Raw genomic sequence first — 25,162 nt, 5'->3', positions numbered from 1 at the left:
ATGGATACTTGTGTCACTCCACTATGAGCTTCAGGTGACTCAGAACAGAGAAAGAGACTCTATGTTTGGAAGAAAGTAAGACAAGAGAGCAAGAGTCTCTGCCTGGTAATTCAGAGAATTCCAGATCTTGTCTAAGACCATTAAGGCAGTACTTCTATGAATCTGTAAGAACCACAGTGTTACTGGGCCGGGGAACCCCCTAAAGCAGAAGTAGATTAGATCAGAACACCCAACCCTTTCAAATCCCTGAAAAATCTTCTCAAGAAGGACAGCCACAAATAAGCCAAGACAGTAAAGACTAAAATAAATGCCTAACACTCCAATGCCCAGACAGAGAACATCTATTAGCATCAACACCATCCAGAAAAACATGACCATATTAAATGAACTAAATAAGGTACCAGTGACCAATCCTGGAAAAACGGAGATACATGACCTTTCAGACAGCATTCAAAATTCAAAATAGTTGTGTTGAAGAAGCTCAAATAAATTCAAGAGAATATAGAGAAGAAATCTGATATTCCATCAGATAAATTTAACAGAGATTGAAATAATTTAAAAGAATCAAGCAGAAATTCTGGAGCTGAAAAATGCAATTAACATACAGAAGAATGCATCAGAGTCCTTTAATAAAAGAATAGATCAAGCAGAAAAAAGAATTAGTGAGCTTGAAGACAGGCTATTTGAAAATACACAGTCAGAGGAGACAAAAGCAAAAGGTGAAGCAAACCTACAGGATCTAGAAAATAGCTGCAAAAAAGGGTAAATCTAAGAATTGTTGGCCTTAAAGAGGAGGTAAAGAGATAGGGGTAGAAATGTCATTCAAACGGATAATAGAGAACTTTCCAAACCTAGAGAAAAATATCAATATTCAAGTACAAGAAAGTTATAGAACGCAAAGAATTTTAATCTAAACAAGATTACCTCAAGGTATTTAATAATCAAATTCTCAAAAGCCAAATATAAAGAAAGGATCCTAAAAGTAGCAAGAGAAAAGAAACAAATAACATACAATGAAGCTCCAATTCATCTGGCACCAGACTTTTCAGTGGAAACCTTACAGGCCAGAAGAGAGTGGCATAACATATTTAAAGTGCTAAAGGGAAAAAAATCTTTTACCTTAGAATGGTATGTCCAGTGAAAATATTCTTCAAACATGAAGAAGGAGAAGTTCCCATACAAACAAAAGCTGAGGAATGTCATCAACACTATACCCATCCTACAAGAAATGCTAAAGGGAGCACTTTAGTCAGAAAGTAAAGGACATTAATGAGCAATAAATAATCACGTGAGGAACAAAACTTACTGATAAAAGTCAGTACACAGAAAAACACAAAATATTATAACATTGTAACGGTGGTGTGAAACAACTCTGTGGAAACACTAAACAATAAACCAATTAAAAATCATAACTACAACAACTTTTCAAGTCATAGTAAAATAGGATATTTATAGAAACAACAAAATGTTAAAAAGCAGAGGGAAAATGTTAAGGAGAGTTTTTGTTCGTTTATGCAAATGGTGTTAAGTTGTTATCAGGTTAAAATAATAGGTTAAAAGTATTGCAACGCTCATGGTAACCTCAAGTCAAAAAACATACAACAGATAAAAAAAAAAAAAAAGAAAAGAAAAAAAAAGAAACTATACTAGCTGGGCGTGGTGGCCTATGCTTGTAATCTCAGCAGTTTGGGAGACCGAGGCAGGTGGATTACCTGAGGTCAGGAGTTTGAGACCAGCCTGACCAACATGGTGAAACCCTGTCTCTACTAAAGTACAAAAAATTACCTGGGTGTGGTGGCAGGTGCCTTTAATCCCAGCTACTTGGGAGGCTAAGGCAGGAGAATTGCTTGAGCCTGGAAGGTGAAGGTTGCAGTGAGCTGAGATCGTGCCATTGCACTCCAGTCTGGGCAGCAAGAGTGAAACTGTTTCAAAAAAAGAAAAAGAAGAAAAAGAAACTAAACCACATCACCAGAGAAAATCAGCTTTACTAAAGAAAGACAGGAAGGAAAGTAAGAAGAGAAGACCACAAAACAACCACAAAACAAATAATAAAATGGCAGGAGTAAGTTCTTATCAATAATAACATTGAATGCAAACAGGCTAAATTCTTCAATCAAAAGAAATAGACTAGCTGAATGGATGAAAAAAAAAACAAGATCCACTGATCTGTTGCTTACAAGAAACACACTTCACATATAAAGACACACAGACTGAAAATAAAGGGATGGAAAAAGATATTCTATGCCAATGGAAACCAAAAAAGACCAGGAGTATCTATACTTAAAAAACAAAATAGATTTCAAGACACAAACTGTAAGAAGAGACAAAAAAGTCACTATGTGATGATAAAGGAGTCAATTTAACAAGAGGATATAACAATTTCAAATATACTGAACACCCAGATATATAAAGGAGGTATTAACACAGCTAAAGAAACACCAAAGCACCCAGATATATAAAGGAAATGTTATTAGAGCTAAATAAAGAGATAGGCCCCAATACAGTAGTTACTGGAGACTTCAACACCCCACTCTCAGCATTGGACAGATCTTGCAGACAGAAAATTAACAAAGAACCATCAGACTTAACCTGCACTATAAACCAAACAGATCTAATAGATATTTACAGAACATTTCATTCAAGAGCTGCATAATATACATTTTTTCCTCAGCACATGGATCATTCTCAAGGATAAATCATATGTAGGTCACAAAAAATTCTTATGACATTCAAAAAATGAAACAATATTAAGCATCTTCTCTTACCACAATGGAATAAAGCTAGAAATTAATAATAAGAGGAATTTTAGAAACTATACAAATACATGAAAATTAAACAATATGTTCCTGATGGAACAGTAAGCCAATAAAGAAATTAAGAAGGAAATTGAAAAATTATTTGAAACAAATGATAATAGAAACACAGCATATCCAAATCTTTGTGATAAAGCAAAAACAGTACTAGGAGGAAAGTTTATAGCCAAAAGTGCCTACATCAAAAAAAAAAAAAAAAAAAAAAAAAGGAAAACCTTCAAATAAACAATTAAATGATGCATCTTAAGAAACTAGAAAAGTAAGAGCAAACAAACCCAAAAGTAGTAGAAGAAAAGAAATAATAAAGATCAGAGCAGAAATAAATGACATTGAAATGAAAAAACTACAAATATGAATGAAACAAAAAATTGGCTTTTCTTGAAAAGTTAAACAAAATTGACAAATCTTTTCCCACACTAAGAAAAATGAGAGAAGCTCCAAATAAACAAAATCAGAAATGAAAAAGGAGATATTACAGTTGATACTGCAGAAATTCAAAGCATCATTAGTGGCAACTATGAAGAACTATATGCCAATAAATTGGAAAATCTGGAAGAAATGGTTAGTTTCCTAGATACATACAACCTACCAAGATTGAGCCAGGAAGAAACACAAAACCTGAACAAACCAATAACAAGTAATGAGATCAAAGCTGTAATAAAAATTTTCCCAGTAAAGCAAAGCCTGAGACCCTATGTTTTCACTGCTGAATCCTACCAAACATTTAAAGAACTAATACTCCTCCGAAAAATAGAGGAGGCGGGAATACTTCCAAACTTATTCCCCAAGAACAATATTACCCTGATACTAAAACAAAAAAACATATAAAAAAATAAGAAAACTAAAGACCAATATATCTGGTAAATATTGATGTAAAAAATCCTCAACAAAATACTAGCAAACTGAATTCGATAATACATTAGAATGGCCATTCATCATGACCAGATGGGATCTATTCCTGGGATACAAACATAGTTCAATATATGTAAATCAATCAATGTGATACATCACAGCAACAGAATGAAGAATTAAAAACTGATCATTTCAATTGATGCCAAAATAGCATTTGATAAAATTCAACATATCTTCATGATAAAAATCCTCAGAAAACTGCTTATATAAGAAACTTACCTTAACCTAATAAAAGTCATCCATATAAGACAAACTCAAAGTTAATATCATACTTAATGGGAAAAAACTGAAAGCCTTTCCTCTGAGATATGGAACATTACAAGGACAGCCACTGTCACCACTGTTATTCAACATAGTAATGAAAGTACTAGCTAGAGCAATCAGACAAGAGGAAGATACAAAGGGCTTCCAGATTGGAAAGAAGAAGTCAAAACGTTCTTATTTGCAGATGATATGAGCTTATATTTGGAAAAACCTAAACACTCCACAAAAAAACTACTAAAGCTAATAAACAAATGAGGCAAAGTTGCAGGATACAAAATCAACATACAAAAATCAGTAGCATTTTCATATGCCAACCATGAACAATCTGAAAAAGAAATAAAAAATATTACCACTTATAATAACCATAAATAAAATTGAATACCTAGGAGTTAACCAAAGAAGTGAAAGAGCTCTATAATAAAAACTTAAAACACTGATAAAAGAAATTCAAGAGGACAATAAAAAATGGAAAAATATTTTGTGTTTATGGATTTGAAGAATGAGTATTCTTAAAATATCCATACTAGCCAAAGCAATCTACAAACTCAGTGCAATCCCTATCAAAATACCAGTGACCATCTTCACATAAATAGAAACAGCACAACTATCCTAAAATTTATATGGAACCACAAAAACTCATCATAGCCAAAGCTGTCCTAAGCAATAAGAACAAAATGGAAGGAATTACATTACCTGACTTCAAATTAACTACAGAGCTATAGTAACTAATTAGCAGGGTACTGCCATGCAAACAGCCACATAGACCAATGGAGCAGAATGAAGAACCCAGAAACGAATCCACATACCTATAGCAAATTAATTTTCAACAAAGGTGCCAAGATCATACACTGGGGAAAAGAGAGTCTCCTCAATAAATGGTGCTGGGAAAACTGGATAGCTATATGCAGAAAAATGAAATTAATGAAACAAGATCCCTATGTCTTGTCATATACAAAAATCAAGTCAAAATGTATTAAAGACTTAAATTTAAGACCTTGGACTATGAAACTACCTCAAGGAAACATTGGGGAAAATCTTCAGGACATTTGTCTGGGCAAACGTTTCTTGAAAGGCTTTGATCTCATTACCCACAAACACAGGCAACCTAAGCAAAAATGAGCAAATGGGATCAAGTAAAGTGAAAGGAATTCTGCATAGCAAAGGTTACAATCAACAAGAGACAACTCATGGAATGCAAGAAAACATTTGCAAACTACCCATCTGACAAGGGATTAATAACCAGAATACACAAGGATCTCAAACAGCTGTATAGGAAAACATCTAATAATCCAATCAAATTGGGCAAAAGATTTGAATAGAAATTTCTCAAAAGAAGACATACAAATGGCAAACAGGCATATGAAAAGGTGCCCAATATCAATGATCATCAGAGAAACGCAAATCAAAACTACAATGAGGTATCGTCTCACCACAGGTAAAATGGTATTTGTCCAAAACACAGGCAGTAACAAATGCTGGAGAGGATGTGGAGAAAAAAAAAAACCCTTGTACACTGTTGCTGGGAATGTAAATTAGTACTGTCACTATGAAGAACAGTTTGGAGGTTCCTCACAAAACTAAAAATTGAGCTACTATATGATCCCAGAATCTCACTGCTGGGTATATATCCAAAAGAAAGGGAATCCGTATATCAAAGAGATATCTGCACTCCTATGTTTGTTGGAATACGTTTATTATAGCCAAGATTTGGAAGCAATCTAAGTGTCCATCAACAGATACATGAATGAAAAAATGTGGTACATATACACAATGGAGTGTATTCATCCATAGAAAAGAATGAGATTCAGTCATTTGCAAAAACATCAATGCAATTGGTGATGATTAGGTTAAGTGAATTAAGCCAGGCACAGAAAGGCAAACATTGCATGTTCTCACTTATTTGTGGGATCTAAAAATCAAAACAATTGAATGTATGGACATAGAGAGTAGAAAAATGGACCAGAAGCTGGGAAGGGTAGTGAGGGTCTGGTGGGGAGATGGTAATGGTTAATGGGTACAAAAAAATAGAAATAATGAATAAGACCTAGTGTTTGCTAGTACAACATGGTGACTATAGTCAATAATAATTTAACTGTACATTTTATAATCACATAGAGTAATCACAACAAAAAATGGAAAAATATTTTTCCATGTTTGGAATATTGGTATATTGGAATATTGGTATAATTAGATTGTTTACAGCTCAATGGACAAATGCTTCATGATGTGTTTATTTTATATTGCATGTCTGTATCATAATATCTCATGTACCCCATAAATATATACACCATATACCCACAAAAATTAAAAATAAAAAACCTAAGAAGTGATTATAGCAAGGTTGAGGATACAAGGTTAATAAAGAAAAATCAATAACTTACCTAAATTCTAGCAATGAAGAAGTGAAATTTGAAATGAAAACCACAATACCACCTACACTGACACCCCCCAAAATGAAATACTTAGCTATGTATCTAACAAAATACGTACAAGATCTATATAAGCAAAATTAGAAATACTCTGATGAAGGAAATCCAAGAACTAAATAAATGGAGAGACTGTCCATGTTCACAAATAGGAACAGTCAACATTGTCAATACGTCCTTTCTTCCCAACTTGATCTATAGAGTCAATGTAATTCCCAATCAAAATACTAGCAAGTTATTTTGTGGATATCAACAAACCAATTCTAAAGTTTCTATAGAGAAGCAAAAGAGCCAGGATAGCCAAAACAATGGTGAAAGAGAATGAAAAAAATGTTGGAGGACTGACACTACCCTACTTTAAGCCATATCAGTGTTATGATGACAAAAGGTAGATAAACAGATCAATGTAACAGAATAGAGAGCCCAGAAATAGACTTGTACAGATATAATTAACTGGTCTTTGACAAAAGAACAAAAGCAAAACAATGGAGCTAAGATCATTTTAAACAAAAGGTGCTAGAATAATGGGACATCCACATGTTAAAAGAGAAAGAAAAAAAAGAAAAGAGAGGGAGGAAGAGAGGGAGGGAGGAAAGGAAAAGGAAAGAAAAAAAGGAAGGAAGGAAGGAAGGAAGGAAGGAAGGAAGGAAGGAAGGAAGGAAGGAAGGAAGGGAGGGAGGGAGGGAGGGAGGGAGGGAGGGAGGGGAGAGGAAGGAAGGAAGGAGAGACAGAGAAAAGAAAAAATAAATCTAGTCACAGAAGTTACATTCTTCACAAAAATTAATTCCAAATTGATCATAGACCTAAATGCCATACACAAAACTTTAAATAAAAACTCCTAATAGACAACGTAAGAGAAATCCTAAATGACCTTGGGTATGAAGGTGGCTTTTTAGATACAACATAAAAGGCATGATTCATGAAAGAAATGATTAATAAGCTTGACTTCACTAAAATTAGAAACTTCTGGGTGGGTGTAGTGGCTCATGCCTGTAGTCCCAGCACTTTGGGAGGCCAGGGTGGGTGGATCATGAGGTCAGGAGATTGAGACCATCCTGGCTAACACAATGAAACCCCGTCTCTACTAAAAATACAAAAAAAAAAAAAAAAAAAAAAATGGCTGGACGTGGTGGCAGGTACCTGTAGTCCCAGATACTCGGGAGGCTGAGGCAGGAGAATCGGTTGAACCAGGAATGTGGAGGTTGCAGTGAGCTGAGATCGCGCCACTGCACTCCAGCATGGGAAACAGAGCAAGACTCCGTCTCACAAAGAAAAAAAAAAAAAATCAGCTCTGTGAAAGACAATAGAATGATAACACCAACTGTAGACTGGGAAAAAATATTTGCAAAAGACACTTGTGATAAAGGACTGTTATTCGAAACATACAACACACTCTTAAAACTTCACAGTAAGAAAACAAAACAAAACAAAACTGATTGAAAAGTGGGCCAACGGCCTTAACAGATACCACACCAAAGAAGATATACAGATGCCAAATGAGCATATAAAAGATGATCCATATCATATGTTATCAGGAAAATTAAAATTAAAACAACAGTGAGATACCACGACACATCTATTAAAATGGACGAAATCCAGAACCTTGACAACACCAAATGCTGGCAATGATGTAGAATAGCAGAAACTCTCACTCACTGGTCATGGGAATGCAAAATGGTACAAACTCTTTCGATGATAGTTTCTCACAAAACTGAACCTCTTCTTACAAAGAATCCAGTAATTGCACTCTTAGTATTTACCCAAAAGAGTGGAAAGCATATGTCCTCACAAAAACCTGCACACGGATGTGTACAACAGCTTTATGCGTATGTTCCCAAATTTGGAAGCAACCAAGATGTCCCTCAGTAGATGAACGGAGATACTGTGATACATCCAGACAATGACATATTATTCAATGCTAAAAATAAATGAGCTATCCAGCCATGATAAAACAAGGAGGAACTTAAATGTATATTACTAAGTGAAAGAAGCCAATCAGAAAACATTACATACTGTATATTCCCAACTACATTAGATTCTTAAAAAGACAAAACTACGGAGACAGTGAAAAAAAATCACTGCTTTCCAGGGTTTGGTGGGACAGCGGGGAGGGATAAATAGGAGGAGCAGAGGGCAGTGAAAATACTGAGTATGATACTATAATGGTGAATACATGATATCATACATTTGTCCCAACCCACAGAACGCATGAAATTGACAGTGAACTCTAACGTAAACTATGAATTTGAAGTGATAATGATGTGTCAGTGTAGGCTCCACTCCCGTGGGGGTTATTGATTATGAGGAAGACTGTGCATGTGTGGGGTCGGGGGGAATATGGCAACTTTCTGTAACTTCCTTTCCACTTTTCTGTGAACCTAGAACTGCTCTTTAAAAAATAGTCTCCAATTTTAAAAATGCACAACTTTGTTTACTATTATTCACAGTTATGAAAATTGCAAGGAGTTTTAATAATACTTTTCCAAACACTAATCAGTTATGAACAATTACCTTTTTTTAACTCAGACTCCTCTTGGCATAGCACAGTTTTGATAATGTAGCCTTTACAAATTTCTTTCATTGTATACTCATAGATATCCTTTCAATTGTTCTCCCCAACCAATTTCATATAAAATTGGAAATATTTGATCATTTAAATAGGTAAATATTGTATGTAAAAAAACCCTACTATCTCAATATACCTGTCTAATCAGGGATTGGTGTCATATTAAATGTCCTATTATGATCAAACTTTAGCCACTCTATCTTTCCCTTCATCTGCAATTCAATGATATACTTTTGATCTCAAATTTGACTCTGTTTGCTTTATGTTACCATTTGCCTTTCATCGTTCCTATTTTCCACTGCTTCTACTTTGTATTTCTGACTACAGTTGGTTCAAATCTCTACAGGGATTTCAGTTGAGTCATTTGGGGCTTCCACACCTTTCTCAGCAAGTTCAGTGCTGCTAGATCTCTTGAAAGCTTTTCTAAGCCTTGTTTTTAGTTCACTAACATTTCTGTCAATTGACTAGTTCCTATGTCAGTAACAGACGTGTGGAGCACATTAGCTGTAGGCCTATCTCTGTATGATAAAATACCTCTTTTTTTGGACAGTGCAGCACAATGTCTAGAAAGAAAAAACGTAAGTCTGAAAGCAAATGTTGACATGTGCTTTAATGTTAAAGTATCCTTAAGTTCTTCAAATAGTTCTCTATAATATCACAAAATTCCCTCTGTTTAGGGTGAAACAGCCTATAATAGGGGGTCATACAGTCACTTTTCTCAAAAGGCTTTGTTTTTGAAAAACACGTATCTTTTAGCTTAGTCTCTTCTTCATGGGTATTTAGGAAATTTGAGTCACACATCTGTGATCCTGTGGTGAATGTATATGAGTCCACAATAATCCATTGCAATGTATCAAGGCATCTAACATAAATTATTGGAGCAACTTATTTAGTAACTTTCTAAGTCTGAGATTCATCATCCCCAAAATGGTGAGAGTAACAGATTTGAATTCAGAGTGTTGTTGCAGAAATTAATTGAGATAATGTATGTAAAGCAGTTGCCACACTGCCTATATTTTTGTAAGTTTTGTAAATTTAGCACTTAATTTTTATGATTAAATTCGTGTACAAAAATATTTATCTAAATTAGTTTAACTTTTAAAATGTACACTTTTATATTTCAAAGAGTAGTGACAATAGAGACTAACCTAGGAAAAATATTTGTAAGTGATAGGTTTGAGGCAACACTGTAAAGAATCAAAAATTTAATGTTATAATAATTTTTTTTATTTTACTTTAAGTTCTGGGATACATGTGCAGCACACGCAGGTTTGTTACATAGGTATACATGTGCCATGGTGGTTTGCTGCACCCATTGACCCGTCATCTACATTAGGTATTTCTCCTAATGCTATCCCTCCCCTAGCCCCCAACCGCCCCACAGAACCTGGTGTTGTTCTCCTCTCTGTGCCCTGTGTTCAGCTTCCTCTTATGAGTGAGAACATGTAGTGTTTTGTTTTCCATTCTTATGTTAGTTTGTTGAGAATGATGGTTTCCAGCTTCATCCATGTCCCTGCAAAGTACATGAACTCATCCTTTTTTATGACTGCGTAGTATCCCATGGTATATAGGTGCCACATTTTATTTATCCAGTCTATCATTGATGGGCATTTGGGTTGGTTCCAAGTCTTTGCAATTGTGAACAGTGCTGCAATAAACATAGGTGTGCATGTGTCTTTATGTTAGAAGGATTTATAATCCTTTGGGTATATACCCAGAAATGGAATTGCTGGATCAAATGGTATTTCTGGTTCTAGATCCTTGAGGAATTGCTACACTGTCTTCCACAATGGTTGAACTAATTTACAGTCCCACCAACAGTGTAAAAGCATTCCTATTTCTCCACATCCTCTCCAGCATTTGTTGTTTTATTGGAGTCTTCAGGGGAAAAAAAAGTGTTTTGTGTATGTGCGTGTGTGTGTATGTGTGTGTGTGTGTGCTGGAGGTAAAAATACTTTCTAATGTTCCACTCACTGGCCACAACTCCCTTCACTTCTATAACATTGTGGTTAAATAGTGAAGTATATGGAGTCCAACTATGCAGGTTCATAGTTTTGTCTGGTTTTGTCCAACACTGGATGTAGGATTTCCTTAGTACTTCTTTGTCTCACTTATGCTCATTGCCACTGGGGTGATCAGAGCTAAATATATACACAAACACATATGTATACACATACATTTATATTTATACATATACACATACATAAATATACATATCTATATTCATGTCTATATCTATCTGTCTCTACATATTGAAAATTACATGTTTGTACCAATACCACTAATTCCGTTTCAACACCATAGGGTTCATTCTAGCTTTCGCTCTTTCATATTTGTAACTTCCTTTTCCAACAGTGAGAAGCCAGCCTCCCATTATTTCAACATATTTTCCTATTTGTTCAATCTTCATCAATGTAGACAATCTGAAGACCCTACCAGGTAGCCCTGTTGCTCAGAAGCTCCCCTCTTACGAACTCTGTCAGACTATCATGCCTCTCTGTATCAATGCACACAGTGATTCTTAACCTCTCTTTTGCATCATGAACTCCTTTGGGAAGCTGACATAAGCTACATACCCTTTCCTAAGTAAAGGCACATAAGCCAATCTGCATAAAAATTACATAATTTCAAGGGGTCTCTGCTACTAGATTTATGAAATGAGCAATTTGCTAACTTCTCTGAGACTCCATTTTTATGTGAACATCCGTGGTGATCCTAACAGGCTCCTCAAAGGTCCATGAAGGTTTAAATAAGAAATTTTATGTACCAGAGTTAGAATACCATGAGCAAAACATAAATGTTAATATTAGAATTATCTCCCCTAGTCAGCCCCTACTGCACCTTATGACCTCCAATCAGTTGCTATGTACTTCCGTGTTTTCATAATTTATCACTTCATTCCTAAGTTCAGTTAACAATATTTCTGAGTCTTAGTTTCCCCTTTCATAAAATGATGATAACGATATCTATCATTCAGACAAATTGTAAAAATTAGAAGTTATGTTGGCAGGGCATGGTGGCTCATGCCTGTAATCCCAGCACTTCGGCAGACCGAGGCAGGCAGATCAGTTGATGTTAGGAGTTTGAAACCAGCCTGACCAACATGGCGAAATCCTGTCTCTACTACAAATTAAAAAAAAAAAAAAAATTAGTTGGGCGTGCTGGGGCATGCCTGTAATCCCAGCTACTTGAGAGACTGAGGCAGGAGAATCATTTGAACCCAGGAGAAAGAGGTTGCAATGAGCCGAGATTGAGCCACTACATTCCAGCCTGGGCGACAGAGCGACTGAGATTCCATCTAAAAAATAACTGACTAAATAAAAAAGAAGTCATTTATGTTAAGTAATTAATATATAAAATATGTTAAAATAGTACTAATCATTTATATTTTTATATTGGAATGGTTTTGTCTTAGCTGTTTGTATTTTATTTCTTTTCTCCTGTGAATGTTCTTCTCTAGTTGTCTGGTAACTCAAGTCTCATTCATCCTTCAACAATCATTTCAATTGTACCTCATCCCCAGTGATTTTTTTTTTTTTTTTGGTCATTTTGTAGAAACTGTATTCCTTATGTTTCCCTCATGTTTATTTCTCCTACACATACCCCTCAGACAGATGTATCTTGACTTAATACTGCAGTGTAACTGCATTTATCAGGGTTACGTATAAGAATCTTTCATTGCAATTGCTGTATACTATTCTTTATAAAAGATTAGCCAAAGATGTTGTCCACTTTTATATGCATTACAGCTTACGAGAAGATCCATAAGAGAAATCCCATGGAAAATTTAGCTCTAGAGATGAGCTTACCTTTGCTAATGAATTATATGCATGTTGTCTTTCAATGGAGGTTAAGTGGGATAGAATAATTGTGGGCTTTGTCAAACATGTTCAAATCCTGGCTTTGCCATCTTCTAGCTCTGTGAATTTGGATGATACCCTTAATCTCCTTGAGTCTCATGTTGCTGCTTTGTGAATTAGGGATAATATTTCTTCTGCCAAGAATTTAATTGAAGATTAAATCAGAATGCATATACAAGGAGCTTAACAAATATGCTAAGAAAACAAGATAGGCTAGCTCCCCGTCTTTGTCCTTGATCATTTCTTCCAATTCTTTTATTTTTTCTCCCCAACTGTTTTTATACTTAAAGCTAAGCTAGATGTCTCTTTGTAGGTAACTTAAAAGTTCTAATATGATGATTTTATTCATTTTTTAATCCAAAAATGACTTTAGGGTTTAACTTTTAGAAGTTACTTACTAAATAAGTAAAATAAGTTACTTACTAAATTAATAAAATAAGTTACTAAATAAGTAAAATAAATATGTGCATGTTTATTCAAATAAATGTTTTTCTATTCTGTTTATTTTTTGTTTTTAAATTTATACATTGTAATTATACATATTTCTGGTGTAAAATTGATGTTTTCATATATATATATATGTTGTATAATAATCAAATCAGGGTAGTTAATATATCCATCACTTCATGCATTTATTATTTCCTTGTGGTGAGAACATTCCAAAGCCTGTCTTCTAGATATTTTGTAATATATAATACCTTACTATTAACTCATCATCACCCTACTGTGCAATAGAACACCAACTTATTCCTTCTATGTACTTATAAATTTATTGCTGTTAACCAACTCTTCCTATTCTCCCTCTCTCTCCTCCTCCCATGTCTGGTAACTACGGTTCTACTCTCTGCTTCTATAAGATGAACCTTTTTGCTTTCATTTTTAGATTCCACATATGAGTGAGATCATGTGGTATTTGTCTTTCTGTGCCTGCCTTATTTCACTTAATATGGTGTTCTCCAGGTTCATCCATTGTTGTCACAAATGACAGGATTTCATTCTTTTTTATAACTGAATAGTACTCCATGGTGTATATATAACACACTCTCCATCTATTCACACACTGTTGACTACTGAGGTTGGTTCCATATCCTGGCTATTATAAATTATGCTGTGATAAATATGAGAGTTAAGATATCTTTTCAACATTCTGATTTCATTTCCTTTGGATGCATACCCAGTAGTTGGATCACTGGATCATATGTTAGTTCTATTTTTAATTTTTTTGAGGAAGTGCCATATTGTTTTCCATAATGGCTGTGCTGTTTACAATCCCACCAACAATGTTTAAGTCTTCTCTTTTCTTCACATCCACACTTGCTTCCTTTTTCTTTTTGATAATAGCCATTCCAACTGGAGTGAGGTGGTATCTCATTGTGGTTTTTGTTTGTATTTTCCTGATGATTAATGATATTGAACTTTTTCCATATACCTATTGGATATTTGTATGTCTTATTTTGAGAAATGTCTATTTAGATCTTTAGCTCATTTAAAATCAGATTATTATTATTATTATTTTGCTATTGAGTTGCTTGAGTTTCTTACATATTCTGAATATTAAGTCCTTGTAAGATGTATAGTTTGCAAATATTTTCTCCCATTTCAGTAGGTTGTCTCTTTACTCTGTTTTCTTTGCTGTGCAGAAGCTTTTTATTTTGATATAACCCCAAGGTCTATTTTTCTTTTGTTGCCTGTGTTTTTGAGGCATTATGCAAAAAAACTCTTCCTCAGCCTAATGCAATGAAGTGTTTCCCCTAAATTTTCTCCTAGCAGTTTCATAGTTTTGGGTTTTACGGTGAAACCTATAATCCACATTGAGTTGATTTTTTTATACAGTGAGAGTTGAGAGTCTAATCTCATTCTTCTACATATGGATATTTAATTTTCCCAGCACTATTTACTGAGATATTTCCCAAATGTGTTTTCTTGCCACCTTTGTTGAAAATCGGTTGACTGTAGGTGCATAAATTTATTTCTGGGCTTTCTATACGGTTCCATTGGCCTATGTGCCTATTTTTAAGCCAGTATTATCCTTTTTTGGTTACTATAACTTGGTAGTATGTTTTTTGTTTGTTTTTTTTTGTTTGTTTGTTTGTTTGTTTTTGCTAAGGATTGCTTTGGCTATTCAGGGTCTTTTGTGGTTCCATATGAATTTTAGAATTGTTATTTCTATTCATGTCAAGAATGCCATTTATATTTAATACAGGTTTCATTAAATCTATAGATTACTTTAGGTAGTATGACCACTTTAACAATATCAGTTTTTTCAGTCCCTGCACATGGGATATCTTTCCATTTGTTTGTGTCTCTTCAATCTCTTTCACTGATGTTTTATAGTTTTCATTGGGGAGAACTTTCACCTACTTATCTAAGTTTATTTCTACATAACTTATTACTTTTGTAGCAATTATAAATGGAATTTTTTATTTATTTCAGATAGTTAAATGGTAGAATATAGAAGCACTAGTGATTTTTATCTATTCATTTTTTACCTACAATTTTTCTGAATGTGTCACAAATTATAATAGTGTTTTGGTGAAGTTTTCAGGGTTTTCTATATAGAAGATCATGCTGTCTGCAAACAGGGGCAACTTGACTTCTTATTTTCCAACTTGAATATCTTTTATTTCTTCCTTTTGTCTACTTGCTCTGGCTGGGACTTCTAGTACTATGTTGAATAGAAATGGCGAAAGTTGGCATCCCTTGTCTTATTTCTGATCTTAGAGAAAAAGATTTCTGCTATCCTGGTTAAGTATGATGTTAGCTGTGCAATTGACATAAATGGCCTTAATTGTGTTGAGCTATATATCTTTTATATATAATTGTTGAGAGTTTTCAGTATGAAGGAATGTTGAATTTTGTCAAATGCTTTTTCTGAATCTATTAAAATTTTAATATGGTTTTTATCTTTCTTCCTATTAATGATATATCACATTTATTTATTTGCATGTGGTAAACCATCTTTGCAGTCTTGGGATGAATCCCACTTGATCATCTCAAATTATCTTTTCAATGTGCTGTTGAATTTGGCTTGTTAGTATCTTATTGAAAATGTTTCCATTTATATTCATGAGGGATATTGGTCTGTAGATTTTTGTTGTTGGTGTTGTTGTGTGTGTGTGTGGTTTAGAATTAGGGTAATGTGGGCCTCATAAAATGAGTTTGAAAGTAGTCCCACCTCTTCAATTTTCTGAAATAGTTTAAGGAGAATTTATATTAGTTCTTTAAATGTTTGGTAGAATTGACCAGTAAAGCCACCAGATCCTGGGCTTTTCTGTGATGGAAAGGTTTTTATGTCCGTTTCATTTTAGTAACTCATTATTGTTTTGTTCAAATTTTCTATTTCTTCATAGTTTAATATTAATAGGTGACATACATCCAGGAATTTATTCATTTTTCTCTATACTATTAAATCTGTTCATTCATATATGTTCATAATGGTCTTTTATGATCCCTAGTATTTCTGTGGTATCAGTTGTAATGTCTCCTTTTTCAGCTCTAAGTTTATTTGCATTCTTTCTCTTTCTTCTCAGTTATTCTTGCTAAAAGCTCTTTACTTCTATTTATCTTTTCAAAAATCTATCTCTTCATTTTGTTGACTTTTTGAATTTTTTTAAGTCACTACGCCATTTATTTTGCTCTAAGCTTTATTATTTCCTTCCTTTTACCAATTTTGGGTTTAGTCTGTTCTTGTTCTTCTAGTTCCTTGAGGGGCATTGCTAGGTTATTTGGTTATTAGGTTATTAGAAATCTTTCTTCTTTTTTGATGTGAGTGTTTATTGCCATAAACTCCCCTCTTAGAACTGCTTTTGCTGTGGTCCACAGGTTTGGGTATGATGTATTTCCATTCTTTTTGTCTCAAAATAATTCTTAATTTCCCTTTTAAAATGTCTTCATTTACCCATTCATTACTTAAAAGCATGTTGTGGCCGGGTGCAGTGACTCATGCCTGTAATCCCAGCACTTTGGGAGGACAAGGCAGATGGAGCACCTGAGGTCAGGAGTTCGAGGCTAGCTTGGCCAATGTGGTGAAACTCTGTCTCTACTAAAAATACAAAAATTAGCCAGATGTTGTGGCAGATGCCTGTAATCCCAGCTACTTGGGAGGCTCAGGCAGGAGAATCACTTGAACATGGAAGGTGAAGTTTGCAGTGAGCCAAGATTACGCCATTTCTGTCCAGCCTGGGCAACAGGAGTGAAACTCTGTCTCAAAAAAAAAGAAAAAAAAAAGCATGTTGTTTGATTTCCATATATTTGTGTACTTTTGAAAGTGTTTCTTGTTGATTTCTAGTTTTATACCATTGTGATCAGAAAAGATACTTGGTATGATATCTATGTTCTCTAATTTGTAAGACTTGTAGACTTGTAGACTTGTTCTGTGTCCTAACATACTATCTATTCTGAAGAACATTCCATGTACAGTTGAGAAGAATGTGTATTCTGAAGCTATTGGATGGAATGTTCTGTAGATACCTGTTAAAAATCATGGTTTTAGGAGTTAACCAATGTGTACATTTAATCTATGTTGAGTGCTTAGACCACTTATTCTTAGAGTTTAAGTCCAGTGTTTCTTTGTTGACGTTCTGTCTGATCTGTTCATGTTGAAAATGGAGTGTTTAAGTCCCCTACTATTATTATATTGCAATGTATCTCTGCCTTTCTCATTATAAAATAATTTTCTTTGTCACTTCTCTAAGTTTTTTGCTTGAAGTCTTTTTTATTTAATTTAAGTATGATTAATCCTGTTTGCTTTTGGTTTCCTTTTTTTTTTTTTTTTCATCCCGTTAATTTCAGTCTATGTTTGTCTTTAATGGTTAGGCAAGTCTCTTTTAGGAAGTGTTTAGTTGGGATTTTTTTATTGATTCAGTTATTCTATATCTTTTATTGGAGAACTTAATCCATTTACATTCATGATTATCATTCATAGGTAAGAACTTACTTTTGCCATTTTTGAAATTATTTCTAGTTGTTTTGTAGCTTCTATGTCTCTTTCTGTATCTCTTGCTTTTTATTCTGTGGCTTGGTGGTTTTCTGTGATGCTAAGCTTTATTTGCTTTCACTTTCTCATTCATGTATGTGCTGTAATTTATTTCTTTGTAGATAACATGAAGATAACATAACACATCTTGTAGTTATCATAAACTATATTAAGATAACAAAAACTGAACTTTGGGTGCAGAAAAATATTCTAGATCTTTTCCTCCTCCCTACAACTTATTTTTGGCTGCCTCAATTTACATCTTTATTTATTGTGTGTTATTTAGCCACTAACTGTAACTGTTTTTTTTTTTTAATTTACATAGTACTGTTACAGTATTGGGTATTCTGAATTTGATTATAAATTTACATCTACTGGTGAGTTTTATACTTTCATGTGTTTTCATGATAGTAATTATTGCCTTTTTTTTCCAGTTGTAACACTCCCTGAAGCATTTCTCGCAAGGCCAGTGTAGTAGTGATGAATTCCCTCAGCTTTTGCTTTTCTGGCAAAGTCTTTATTCTTCATTTCTGAAGATTAGTTTTGCTAGATTTAGTGTTGTTGGCTGACAGTGTAGTGGGATTTTTTTTTCTTTTAACACTTTGAATATGTCATCTTATTCTTTCCTGGTATGAGGAGTTTCTGCTGAGAAATCTGCTGATAGTCTAATAGGTATTGCCTTATATTTAACTTGGTGCTATTCTCCTCCAGCTTTTAGAATTCTCTCTTTGTCTTTGACTTTTGAACAGGTCTGCTTGTTTCCCAGGACGGCGGGAGGGGGTGGTGGTGGAGGGATGCCATATGGGTTCAGATGGCAGAGTCTTGGTCATTCCATCAGGCTCAGGATTCAGGCAGCTGAAGTAGTGGCACTGCATGGACCCATGTTAAGATTGTGTAACGATGACAGGTCCTCAGTGATGGAGAGATGCAGTGGCTACTGGCTCCCAGGGCAGGATGCCTCTAGCTGTGGGTCTGGTTTCAAGATGGTGCTATGCCATAGCAGCTTAGGTCATGAGGGAGAGGTACAGAAGTGGCCCTGAGGCCATGCAGCTGTGTGAACTACTGACAATTATCCCAACTATATTTGTAGCCTGTAAGAACTGGGGGTTCTTCTGCAGAAGGACCAATGTCATCTGTTTCAGCAATGGGGACTACTGGGGATCTCCAGCTTACTTTTATCCTGTAGGAAGCAGCTGGCCTTACTCTGAGCTGATCCCAAAGGAACAGACTGTTTCAGAGGCAGGATGTTTTAATCCCTTCTCTATGGTGCTATCCTGGGCTTCCATGTTCCCCAGGGATGTAGTTGCTCCTGTTACGGAACAGTATGTTTCCTCAGTTATTCCAGTTGAAATATATTTATTTATTCATTATTTTGGTCCTTTTTGTTGGGGAAACTAGTGCCAGGCAACTCTAGTTGGCCATCCTGGTGGTGTTTCTCCCAGATGAATTATTTTTATTTTTTTACAAAGGTAAAAGCCAACACATATATTTACTATCTTTTCTACACATATGTAAGAATCTAAAAATAAATTGAGAGTACTTTATTGATGTTGTTTCATTATCAAAACTATTCTTAGTAAACCTGGAGATCTATTTCTTATATTAGAATCATGACTTTAGAAGTTAATCAATGTGTAACTTGGGCAAATTACTTAACCGCTCTGTGCCTTTTCCTCTTCTGTAAAATGGGAAAAATAATAACATCTACCTACCTACAGTTTTTGAGTTTTGTGAAGATTAAATAAAATGTGCAATGTGTTTAAATAGTGCATGGCACAGACTTACAGAAACACTATGTAAGTTTCAGTAAAAAATTTTAAAAAACACTTCTTTACAATTAGCCTATTAAAATAATATGCTATAATATTGTATAACCATTTTAATATCAATGCTGCATCTATGCAAACAATAATATAGATACCCTAAGGCATTCTGATTCTATATTGAGCTAAATTATCAGTCTTGTACTGGCATATAAAAGAGTGACCAGAATGTCTGGTTTTCTTCATTTCTACATAAAGTTTTATTATATAGTTGGTGAAATTAATAGAGGTCAGCAAAGTTCTCAGAACCTCATTGTCGCATGTATATGATCACAGACTAAAACCTAAATCTCAAATTTGAAGTTAGTTCAGTCAAATCTATGAAAATGGATCAAGGAAATAAAGTAATCTACATCTATTATGTGGCCAATGGATATCTATTTTGACTGATTCCTGTTATTTTTTCAATTGGTTGTCTTGGCATTTTGGAGTGGCTTTACTACAAACACTTAAGAAGTGAATAACACTTATCTACCTCACTATTCAGACTGACGATTGTAGTTTGACAATCTAAGATTTTTAAAAATCTATATTGAGTGCAAATAGTTATTACTATGAATTGTGAGTGTTTTCAAAGATAAAAATAACATACAATTTTAGGGCCATAAACTAGGTTTAATCACTGGTATTTTCATGTGTGTGATTATGTTTCAAAGGTATCTTAATCATAAAATATAGTTTTAAAAAAACATGCCATTTGTGTTCTCCATGCTCGGACTACTTCTGAAGCTACAGATGCAGTGTTTATCAAAATTGTTTGTCTTGTAAAGGTGAGGATGACATTTCTAGACCACTAGCTACATATTTAGAAATGGTCTGTCAGAGAGTCAAGTCTATAAATAAGAACTGGAAGCAGCTGGAAGAGAATTGAATTCCTCTGGATAATTGGCATATGTGTCACCCAGGAAAAAGCAAGCACTCTGTCTAAAATAATGTTGACTGATGAGATAGGGCACATCTTCCCACAAATACCACACATTTTCACGGAAAAAAAAAATCCAGTGTCCAGAGAGACATTTTAAATTTCATGACTTGTACTTTAAAATCAAATGAGACAGTTTCTTGAAACCTTAGTAAAAGGAGTCAAGACGGCAAACAATTTTTGTAATTAATCTCAGGCTCAGACTTTAAAAGCTTCATGTTCCACTAAGTACAACAGCATATAAATAAACAGTTCAAGTAGAAAGATCTCAGTTAAGCATATTTATGAAATGTCTGCCTTTGAGTTAATTACATAACACTGTTCAGATTTAGTATTGGGAAAATATCCCACTGGTTTCTGTAGGGTATCTCTTTACCTAAAGGAAAATAATGAATATATTTAAAAAGTGCTTTGGAAAGTGGTAAAGCATGTGTCAGTTAATCGGAATAATCTATAAATGGACTTATTCAACACTCATATTTATAAAATCAGAAATAAAGTTAAATACCATCATGAAATCAATTTTTGATGCTGGTATATTGCTGAAAAGACCCAGTTGCCTTCTCTCAAACATCCAGAAATGTAGTACATTTTAGGTATCTCATGTAAGTGGCGTCATGCCGTGTTTGTCCTGCTGTGACTGGCTTATTTTACTTAGTATAAGGCCCTCCAGGTTCATCTATGTTACCACAAATGGTAGGATTTCCATCTGTTTAAGATTGAATAATGTTCCGTTATATAAATAGCATTTTCTTTTTCCCATTCATCTGTTGAAGGACACTTGGGTTTCTACTATATCATATCTATTGTAAATAATGCAGCAACAAGCCTGAGAATATAGATTTCTCTTTGATTATGATTTAAATTCTTTTGGATAAATATCCAGAAGTGAGATTTCTGGATCCTATGGTAGTCCTGCTTTTAATCTTTTGAGGAACCTTTATAGTATTTTCCACAGTGGCTGCACCATTTTTTATTTCCACCAAGAGTGCTCAAGGATTCCAATTTTTCTACATCCTAATTAACACGTTTTTAAATAATAGCCATCAACAGTTGTGAGGTAATACCTTATTGTGATTCTGATTTACATTTCCCTGAGGATTAGTCATGTTGATAATCTTTTTCACATACCTGTTAGCCATTTATATGTCTTCTTGGGAGAAATGCCCATTCCAGCTATTTACACATTTAAAAATCAGGTTATTTGCTTTTTTGTTATGAGTTATAAATGTTTTTTTATATATATTGGATAATTTCCTCTCATTTATATGGTTTGCAAATATTTCTCCCATTCCATAGGTTTTCCTTTCATTCTGTTCATTGCTTCCATTGCTGTGCAGAACTTTTTCATTTGATGTAGTCTCACTTGTCCATTTTTGCTTTTATTACCTGTGTTTTTGGTGTCATATGCAAGAAATTATTGTCAAGACCAATGTCAAGAAGCTTTTCTTTTATGTCTTCTAGAAGTTTTACAGTTTCAGGTCATGCATTTAAATCTCTATTCATAGAAGTAGAGAATAGGTTGGTGGTTGCCATGTGATGGGGAAGAACAACATGGGGACTTGTGGTTCAGTGGGTTTAAAGTTTTAATTATACCCATTGAACCACAGCTTCTCATTTGAGTTAAATACTGTATTATATTTACAGTACTGTATTGTACATTCAAATTTGTTAAGAAGGTAGATCTAATGTTGAGTGTTCTTATTAAAAAATCAGTAAAAAAGCAAAAGGAAACTTTTAGAAATAATGAGTATGTATGCCTATTATTTTAATTATGGTGATGGTTGATGGTTTCACAAGTGTATGCATATGTCCAACCTCATCAAATTTTATGCATTAAATATGAGTGGTTTTTGGCAATCAATTATATTTCAATATAGGATTTAAAAATATAGTACAGGAAAAGACAAAGTATTACCTCAATAAATAATACCCACTTAAAAAACATATTCCAGTTGAGAAAATCTGCTGCTATATTCAAAAATTATTCATTTCTTTTGGCCCTTAGAATTACACATAACTGAAACTGAAGTTAGCATTAATTTTTGTTCATTGTGAGATTCTAATTTATAAGCCACATTAATCATGGAATGTAATAGAGGAAGAAAAAAAACTAGGACTACAAAATAGTACTAAGAATAAAAATTTGGGAGACATAAGTCTAAAATTATGATATAGGACTAAGAAATTCTGCATTTCATAACTTTAATCCCTTCTGAATATGTGGGGTATTGAATAAAATGTGAAATTTGAAGTACTTTCATTCATTTATTCAGTAATAATTATTGAGTGCCTAAATTATTCATTGTAATTAATCTCTATCTGGAAGAAGCAATAAATATATAAAAATAAAATACAGTGCTAATATGTGCCAAGCACTGTAATAGTCACTATATTTTGTACATCATTTTAAATGCTCCCACATAAAGGTTAGAACTCCAATTTGCTTGTAAAAGAAACTGAGGGAAAGAAAGGCTTACTAACTTGTTCAACACCTGGAATTCAAACCAAGGTAAGTATTGTTGCTAAGCTTTTTCAGGCATAATGATAGCATATAGCCATACTTCAAGAAAAAATATCTAATTTTAAAAACCTGTTTTCAGAATAGAGAGGTAGGAGAAATCATTCTTGTAGTCATCTATCCTTCTGTTCTGCTGTAATCATCATAATTACAAATGCAACTGTTCAGGATAGATTATTGATCAAGATTTAACTATTAATCCACTCCACTGTCATTTTTAGAAAATTAATCATACAAATTAAACCAACCTTATAATTCTTATGAGTTTAGAGAATTAGCTACACTAGTTATTATTGTATTTTTACATAAACTATTGTTACTTTTAAAATATTGTGGTTCTTACAAATTCAGAATTTAAAAATAACTCATTAGCTATGGTTTGTAGGTTCTATGTGGACTTGTCGATAAAGATTTAACTTATGAAGCTAATAATTATAGTCAGAAGGATGGTTGTGGTTGACATAATGCAGGACAGCTAAGATTGTGTTTTAGTCCATTTTCGTGCTTCTTTAATAATACCACAGATGGATAATTTATAATGAACAGAATTTATTGGCTCATAATTCTGAAGGCTGGGAAGCCTAAGATTGAGAAACCAGTACCTGGTAAAGTCCTTATTGCTGAGTCCTAAAGTGGTGGAAGGCATCATATCACAGAAGGGCAAGAGAGAAAGACAGTATGGGAGAGCAATAGACAGCAAATTCACTCCTGCAATAACAAACCCACCCTTGTGACACCAGCATTAGTTCATTCATGAAGGCTCTGCCCTCATAACATAATGCCTCCTAAAGATCTCACCTCCCAATATCATTTCAATGGCAATTAAATTTCAACATGTGTTTTGGAGGGAACAAACATTCAAACCATAGCACTCTCATAGTAAATCCTCAGCCTTTCTAGCCTTAGGATCCAGGGGACAGAGTGCATAATAACCACAGTCACTGGAAAGTCTCAGAAAATTTCCAGAAAAGAGAAGCAACAGGGGTAGTGTAAATTCTATTTATAAAATTTGCCAAAATCTTTTTTTGACTGTGCAACTATGCACATATAATTCAAAGTATCCCGGTGATATGTTTGGATCTGTGTCCCCTCCCAAATCTCATGTCAAATTGTAATCTGCAATGTTGGATGGAGGTGGGGCCTGGTGGAAGGTGATTGAATCACAGAGGTGTTTCTCATGTATCCCCTTGGTGCTGTATCTCATGATAGTGAGTAGTTCTCATGAGATCTGTTTGTTTAAAACTGTGTAGCACCTTTCCCCTCACTTTCTCTCTCTCGCTCCTGCTTCTGCCAGGTAAGATGCTTGCTTCCCCTTTGTCTTCCACCATGATTGGAAGCTTCCTGAGGTCTCCCCGGAAGCAGAGGCTACTATGCTTCCTGTACAGTCTACAGAAAGGTGAGCCAATTAAACCTCTTTTGTCTATTAATTTCCCAGTCTCAGATATTTCTTTGTAGCAATGTGAGGACAGACTCACACACCCAGTCAAGGATAAAGATCTGAACTTTGATTTGAGTTCCCTTCCAAGCAGCAAAGTTTGAAGTATAAATGCAACCATATTAATTGCTGGCTAAAACAAAAATTAAGACTCTTCAATGAATATAACAGAATTGTGTTCCTCAACAAAATCACAATAATCATGTTCAGGATATAAGACAGGAGAATATTCTTCATTTTCGAGAGAAAATACAATAAATGGAGACCAACACTGAGATAAGCCAGATGTTATAATTAGCAAACAAAAATTTAAAGCAGTTTTATAGCTAAATTCAATGATATAAAGGGAATTACTGTCCTCACAAATAAAAAGATGAAAAATCTAAGCAGAGAGATGAAAATATAAAAAGGAACCAGATGAAAATAATAGAACTGAAAACTGCAATGTCTGAAGTAAAAATGTCACTGGTTGTGTTTAATAATAGAGCAAAATTGAAAAAGAAAAGAGTTAGTAAATTTAAAACTAGATCAATGGAGGCATGGTGGCAGGTTCCTGTAGTCCCAGGTACTCTGGAGGCTGAGGCAGGAGAATGGTGTGAACCCAGGAGGCGGAGATTGCAGTGAGCCAAGATTATGCCACTGCAC

This window comes from Macaca fascicularis, chromosome 1, assembly GCF_037993035.2.
Source record: "Macaca fascicularis isolate 582-1 chromosome 1, T2T-MFA8v1.1".
NCBI lineage: Eukaryota > Metazoa > Chordata > Mammalia > Primates > Cercopithecidae > Macaca > Macaca fascicularis.
Note: the sequence above shows the minus strand (reverse complement) of the source record.